An 8,360-nucleotide genomic window follows, 5' to 3' on the forward strand; every position below is an offset into this window, starting at 1 on the left:
TTTTCTGCTTATCTTTCTCCAATTCTTCAGGTAGAACTAGCCGATTTTTAAGACCTATTATCGTCCAGCTCTGGGAAGAGGGCCATATTCAACTTCTTAGTAGACTTCCATTCTTACAGATATCATACCAATTAGACATATATTCTATCAATTATTCAATAACTATTCAATGTTTACTACGTATCAGACAATTTGTTGAGTGCTGGGGATATAAAACATGGCAAAACATCCCTTGTTCTCAAAATTGCACATGAATCTCTTGTGGTAGATGAATTCGGATAAGAATTGGATAGGATGAGCAAGCATGACTAGATTGTGATAATTATCATTGAAAAAAGTAGATAAATTGATCAGGTTATAGAGTCAGAGAAAAAGAAAGAGGAGAAGGAAGGAAAGAGAAAAGGGAAGGAGGAGAAGGAGAATGAAGAGGAGAAAGAGAAGAAGAAAGAGGAAGAGGAGAAAATAACATTACCACATATTTTTATTCCTATTCTTTCTACTTTCCATTTCCTATCAAGCTTCTTTGCTCAGTTGCTATAGAGAATAGGAGTCTTTGGAAAAAAGTTTAGTTTTGTAAAGTCTTCTAAACATTCCATTTGGGGAACCATTATTGTCAAATGGCTCATGCAGGCTTTGTAGCAATATCCATTCAAAATGCATTTCTTGCCTCAGGCAGTTATCTTTACAAGTCTTCACTAAGGATAAGTTGCAAATAAGGTGACATCTCCAACTGTGCTAGGACCTATGAAGTTGATAGGGCTAAATAAGCCTCCCCATAACTATTTCCTTCTGCCACAATGATTATGAATGGAGAGTGGTACTGAAGCCTACTGATTGCTTTGGGCTCAGTCTTTTCAATCCCTCTCAGAACACGTTGACCTTATTAAGAATAAAGTAACCCATTCCTAATGCATTTTGCCAGCAGGTTCTGTCAGTTGCAATAGTTTCCCAGCTGTCTCCATTGCTGCAGGCTGAGCTTCAGCTGATCCTTGAAGAACCTCAGACAACTTTCTTTCACACATTTTCCTCTTTTAGCTCACTGGGAAAAAAAGAGTTGTTTGTTTATTTGTTTCTACTGACATCAATTCTCTTCTGCCCAGCTCGATGGAAATAAAGTTTATCAAAAGACCTTTTGTCTATGCTTGCTTTAGGTTTCTGAGGAGTCATGAGAGCTTTTATACTTCTCTGTTTGAAATTTTTTTGGTCTGATGCTAAGCATTGAACATTGAGATTTTGATCAGTATCTTAACAAGTAGCTAGAGAAGTCACCTGCCTGTTCATCCTTGAAATGGAGTTTTGCTTTCATATAGACACACTCAGCACGACTTTCAGTGGTATGCTAAGATAATCAGATTCAATTACAGTATTTGTTCTGTCCAACTGAGGATGTGAGGCCATCAGGGAAGCTGGAGGAAGAGACCAATAATTGCCCCTACTTTATTCAATCAAAATAAAAAAGCATTTATAGAGACCTTAGAATTAAAAAAAAAAGTACAGAGAAAAAATTAATGGATTGTATTTGTCCATCTATCCTTTAGAGCATACAATTTAATTTTCCATAAAATAAATTTTTATATTTTATTCCCCAAATGTTGAGAGATCCTAAATAATGAGGTTATTAGGATAGGCATGAGGTGAACCCTAAACTTACAGATTCTAGGAGTTTGGATGGTGGGTGGAAAAGGGCATGAGCATGAACATTACTTAGGAGTATATCTAAATAGTAGCATTATTGAAAAAATAGTTTGGGTTAAGTCTTTTTTCTTACTTTAATAATATTTTATTTTCCCCCAACTATATATAAAACAATTTTTATCATTTAAAAAAATTGAGTTACAAATTCTTTCCCACCTTCCCCCTACCCCCTGTATGTAATGGTAAACAATTTTATATAGGTTATATATGTGTTCAATCATGCAAAACATATTTCCTTATTAGTCATGTTGTAAAAGAAGATGAAAATACACATACACACACACATACACACACACACACACACACACACTGAATGAAAAATATTATAATTCACTCTGTATTCAGACTCCATCAGTTCTTTCTCTGGAAGTGGTTAACATTTTTCATGATGAGTCCTTTGGATTTGTCTTAGATAACTGTATTACTGAGAATAATTGAATAATCCACAGTTGATCATCATACAATGTTGGTGTTCCTGTGTACAATGTTCTCCTGGTTCTGCTCACTTCACTTTGAATCAGTTTGTAGAACGCTTTCCAGGTTTTTCTGAAATCAGCCTGCTCATTTGGAACTATACTCAAAGGGCTATAACACTGCGCTACTGTTACTAGGTCTATATTCCAAAGAGATCATAAAAAATGGAAAAGGACCCACATGTACAAAAATATTTATAGCAACTCTTTTTGTGGTGGCAAAGAACTGGAAATTTGAGAAGATAGCCATCAATTGGAGAGTGACTGAACAAGTTGTGGTATATGAATGAAATGGAATACTACTCTTCCATAAGAAATAGTGAGCAGCCAGATTTCAGAAAACCTGGAAAGACGCGAACTAATGCTGACTGAAATGAGTAAAATGAGGAGAACATTATACACAGTAACAGCAACATTGTGTGACAACTGACTTTGTTAGACTTAGTTTTTCTGAGCAATGCAATGATCTAAGACAATTCCAAAAGACTCATGATGGAAATCCTATCCACATCCAGAGAAAGAACTATGGAGTCTGAATGCAGATCAAGGCATATTATTTTCTCTTTTTGTTTTTATTTTCTTTCTCATGGTTTTTGCTTTTTCATCAGATTCTTCTTTTACAACATGACTAATGTGGAAATATATTTAATATAATCATACCTATATTAGATTGCATACTGTCTTGGGGAAGGAGGAAGGTAAGGAGGAGAGAAATATAGAATTCAAAATCTTATAAAAATGAATGTTGGGAGCTAAAAAATAAATAAACAAATAAACAAGCAAACAAATAAAGACAAAAAAAACAAAATCAGGTGCTCTTCATTTCTAATGGCACAATAGTATTCTGTTACAATTATATACCTATTCCTTATGCAGAACAATCCATCTGCCTCCTCTGTGTCTTTGCAATGCTAATCGCTCATGTCTGGATCACATCCCCTTTTCTACCCCTTAGAATTCTTAATTCCTTAGAAACCCTTGCTTCAAAGCACAATTCTAGTGCCACCTCTTACACAAGGTGTTTATTTCATCCTCCTACTGCTCCCAGTTATTAGTTCTCTCTCTCTCTCTCTCTCTCCTCTCTCTCTCTCTCTCTCTCTCTCTCTCAAATGCTTTGACTATATTTTATATTGACTTACTAGCTATATAAATTACATATCCCCCCTCCCCAATATAATCTAATCTTCTTATGTTATGGGTCATTCCATTTTGGTTTTTGTAGCCCCAGTGTACATAGTAAGCACTTAAGAAATAATTGAATATAGTTGAATTATATTTGTATTGAACCATTTTAAACATTTGAAATATCTCAGATGACTATTTGATCAACAAGGAAACTGAGACAGAGATTGCCCCCTAGTGTAATACAAGCAATTGTTTCATGATAGGCAAGATGAACCGCATTATTGTGATTCTCAAATCTTTCCATTTAACAGCTGTTTCTGTCAGAGTAGAGGCTGCTTAATTTGAAGATCTTTGAATCAGGAATCAAAACTGGAAAGGACTTCAGAGGCTGTCTAGTTCAAGTCATGGCCACATAAGAAAGCTTTCTATAACATCTCTTAACAAATGGTCATTCATCTTTAATTTAATGATTTCTAGTGAGAAAGAGCCAATTTCTTCTTCTGACAGTCTAATTTCTGAAAACTAGTTTTTCCCTCTTATACCAGAGTTTCAAAGAGGTTTCTGTAATTTCCTAAGTATTCCTATTCCTGCCCTTCAAATCAAGTAGAATTATTCCAATTCCTCTTTTCCTTCAAATACTCAAAGTCAGTATTAGGCAACTCTTAACAGCCAGTCTCTCCTCTCCCTTCATATTTGCTCTTCCCCAAGCTAATCCTCTACATTTTTTCAGCCAACAACTTCTTCTTAGTATTGTAGTCTCCAATCTCTCTATTCACTCTGACTGCTCTTTTCTGCATGTTCTCTAGACTGCCTGTGCACTTTCTAAAATGCAGCATAATCTTCCAAATAAGATCTGATCAGAACAGAATACCCATAACACTTTGTGTATTGGTTAATAGATAGACAGACACACAGATAGATAGATAGATAGATAGATAGATAGATAGATAGATAGATAGATAGATAGATAGATAGATAGATGGGTAGGTAGATAATGTTGCCACTGTTGTTTCTTATAGAGTTTGCCATTCATCAAAGCCTCAGATATTTTATTTTTAAATTGATATCTTAAAATCAAATAAAGAATATTACATTTATCTCTATAAAATTTCATTTTTCAATTTTAGTCCATTAGTCTAGCCTGTGGAAACTGGGGAGGGGGAGAGAACCTTTACTTTATCATACTGTTTCCAGCTTTATGACACATTCAGATTTGATAGACACATATGTACGTCTTTATCTAGGAAACCGATAAAAATGGTAGTTAGCTCAAAGGTAAGAATTGATCTCTGGAGCACTTCATTATAGATTTTATCTTTAAATATATCAGTCTATTAATAAATACTACTTTGTTTTGGACATTTAACAAGTCTACTTAACTGTACAATTATCTAGGTGACCTCTACATCTTAGCCACATGGATAGCATAGTAATCTCTGATGAAATGCTTTTCTATTATCATGTAATTATCCAGTTTTGAGCTCATCCCATTGTTATCTTTATTGATACTGTTTCAATTTCCAACTTATAACTTGTTATATCCTTTACATCATAAAGATTGTTCTCCTTGATGGAGAAATTAGAAACAACAGAAGAGGTTAGTAGTTTCACTTTCTTTTAACATCTGTTATGATCATATCATTTACCCTAAGTAGTGATGCTTTTTTTCTTTGATTTGCTTCATAAACAAAAACAAAAGCATTTGTTGTTATGGACAGTGTCAGCTCATTCTGAGTTTTAGCACTCCTACCACTATTCTCTTTCTTTTTACTTAAATACAATTTCATTTTTTAATTAATAAGAATTTATTTTCTATCCCTTTGATATCTTCTACTTCACTGGAAAAAAAAAGAAAAATGAAACCTTCCTAATAGGTATGCACAATCAATCAACACTAATTCTCACACCAGCCATCTCAAAAAATATGTTTTATTCTGCATTTTGAGTCCATCACTTCCCTTTTATGAGATGGGTAGTAACTTTCTCTTTTGGAGAATTGTGTTTGGTCATTTTGTTGATTAGTGTGAGGGACTGTCTGATGTTGGCAGCTGCCAGGTGGATGTTGTGGCAAGTTTGGGGTAGAATCTGGGTATTTGGAAGTCGAGGCAGGGGCTATGGTAGGCGGAGTTGTGGTGAACTGGGATGGGCTGGATACGGAGAAGCCCTGAGGCAGTGGGCAGTGCTATGTGAGATAAGCTGGGTGCAAGGAAGTAGCCGGAGCATGTGCTCCTGAGGCAAGGGGCGGTGCCATGTGAGAGTGGGACAGCAGAGGACGAGTTCCCTTTGCTTAGTCCCCTCCCTATATGCAACGTCAACCCCAGACACCTCCTTCCTGTGTCCTTCCTGACTTCCTAGGTCACGTACTATGTTTATGCACTAATCCCAGATGCCTCCTTCCTGTATCCGGTCCTAGCCTCCTGCATCACTCCCTCTCCCTTGGTGCGCTAAACTCAGACAGCCCCTTCCGGTATCTGACCCTACAATCATGGACTAGTAGGCTGGCTGAGGAGGAGGGGCTAAGTAGGTTCTGAGGAACAGTCGTGTTCGGGAGCACTCTCTCTTTGCTCCTGCTCTGTTGCTCTGGCCTTCCTGCTTGGCCTTGCTGTGATGGCTTGCTGTGATGGCCTCTGAATAAAGCTCTGGTGTTGGCGCCTCCTGATGGCTCGTCTCTGTGTGTTTATCTGGTTGAGGACCGAAGACTGGTAAGTATGACTCTGGCAGCCTGCTCCTTATAGGAGGAGAGTGTACGGCACGGCCGGCACAAGGTCGGCGCGGCCGGTACAGATTAGCATTGTTTTTTTTTTTCCAAAGTTATTTTTTCCTTTCTCCTTCCTTATATCTAATTCTGGCATTTCCTATTTCAAAGAAATATAGTTCATATTTCTTTCAGACATTAAATAGTCCACAAGGAAGCACATTTTGTTGGGCTGAGTATAGAAATGATTAATAACCATACGATTTAAATTTCCCTTAACATACTTCTGGTTTAAAGGATAAGAAAATGTGCAGTTGACAAAATGTGTTTTAGTGTTGGCTGAATGAAATATATTTCAAAGAGAATTTGAGCTTTTAGATGAGCTTAGAAACATGTTTTAGGTGAAGCCAAGATGGGAGAGAAATGGCAGGAACTTGCTTGAGCTCTCCCAAAATCCCCTCCAAACAACTTTTAAAAATGCCTCAAGATGAATTATGGTACAGAAAAACCCACAAAAGGATGAGGTGAAATCCTTCTCTAGCACAAGACAACTTAGAAGGACTACAGGAAAGGTGTGTCTCACTCAGTAAAAAGGAAGCACAGCCCAGCACAGATGGTGTCAAAGCAAGCCATAGGGAGGACCCAAACCCCAGCACAGATCAGCAACAGAAGACCCACCGCCCACATAGAGCAGGCCAGCAGTAAAGCAGCCTAGACACAAGGCCCCCAGTCCTCAGCAAAGCAGGCACAAACTGGCCTCAAAACCCTTATGCAGCAGGCCAGTGGCCAAGCCCAAAGACCCTGGCACAGCAGGCATGACTAGGCCTATGAAGGAGGGAAGCCACCAGCCCTGGAGGCCTCAGCCCAGCAAGCCACTGGCCAGGCCCCTGGCCCTCAGTGCAAGATTCATAGGACAGTGGCCCCTGTACCCAAGAACAGAGTTCAGCTTTAAAAATCACAAAACAGGCTGGAAAATGAGCAAAAAATGAAACAAAAACAAAGCACTGATCTCAGAAAGCTTCTATGGCAACAGGGAAGATCAAAACACAAACTCAGAAGAGAACAATGTCAAAAATGCCTACATGTGAAGCCTCAAAGAGAAATATAAATTTTTCTCAGGCCCAAAAAGAAGTCCTGGAAGAGCTCAAAAAGAATTTCAAAAATCAGAGAGGTAGAAGAAAAAATCGAAAAAGAAATGAGAATTATGCAGGAGAATCATTGAAAAAAAGAGTAGACAGTTTGGTAAAGGAAGCACAAAAATGGGGAAAAGATGTACAAAAATTCACTGAAGAAAACAACTCCTTAAAAGGCAGAATTGGCCAAATACATATCTTGTTTGACCCAGTCCTAATTTTATTTTTTGGTTTATAGAATAGCCTTTGCTCCCCTCATGAGAAAAAAAAATAAGTTTTAGGGCATATACTTGGGCACTGTTAAGAGAATCAATGAGGACTAGTGCTCAGATGGAAAATTCTTAAAACATTTTTGCAACTTGAGGGTATTTTCTTATTCTATTCAAATACTTCATATTCTTGTTGAAATGACAGAAAATGATTTATATTATAACTGTTCCAGAAACTGTAGTCATTTTTTTACTCCTTAGCTATGAAGCAAATAACTTGAAAACAATTTTATATAGTTGGGTAGATTTGCTAGACTATATCTGCTATATTGGTCTGGCTTTTAATGAGAATGGAGTTAGGCAGGAGGTGAAAGAAGAAAGAAGACATAGTGACTAAGGACCTCCACAGGTGTTATCCTTGCGGGTAAGATGGAGAGGTGGACTAGATGATAGTACAGTTAAGTAAACTTGATAAATGACCCAATCAAAGTAGAATTCATTAATGGATTTATATATTCATATATAAAGTCTATAGTGAAGTGCTCCAATGATCTATTCTTGTCTTGGTGCCATTTTTATTAATTTCCTGGATAAAGGTTAAAGTGATTTTCCCAAGCCCAAATCTCAACATCCCATTTCTCTACTCCATAAATTCCAGAGACTCTGTATCACTTTCAGAATCAAATATAAAACTTTCTGATGCTCAAAACACTTTATAAACTTGCTCCAGACCTCTACTTTTTCAATATTCTGCTGCCTTAAACTCCTTTTTCCCATGTACTCTGTGATACAGTGACACTGACTTCCTTACTGTTCCTTGAACAAGACAATCCATCTTACTACTCCAGGAATTTTCACTGGCTGTCCCCCATGCATAGAATGCTCTTTCTCCTCCTTTCTATCACCTGGCTTCCCTAGTTTCCTTCAAATCTGAGTTAAACTTTTATCTTGTGTGTGAAATGTTTCTTTGTCACTTTTAATTTTAATGCCCTCTCTTTCTTGATTATTTCTAATTTGTCCTATACATAAC

This window comes from Vombatus ursinus, unplaced genomic scaffold (genome assembly GCF_900497805.2).
Source record: "Vombatus ursinus unplaced genomic scaffold, bare-nosed wombat genome assembly UNPS02014814.1, whole genome shotgun sequence".
In the NCBI taxonomy this organism is placed as follows: domain Eukaryota; kingdom Metazoa; phylum Chordata; class Mammalia; order Diprotodontia; family Vombatidae; genus Vombatus; species Vombatus ursinus.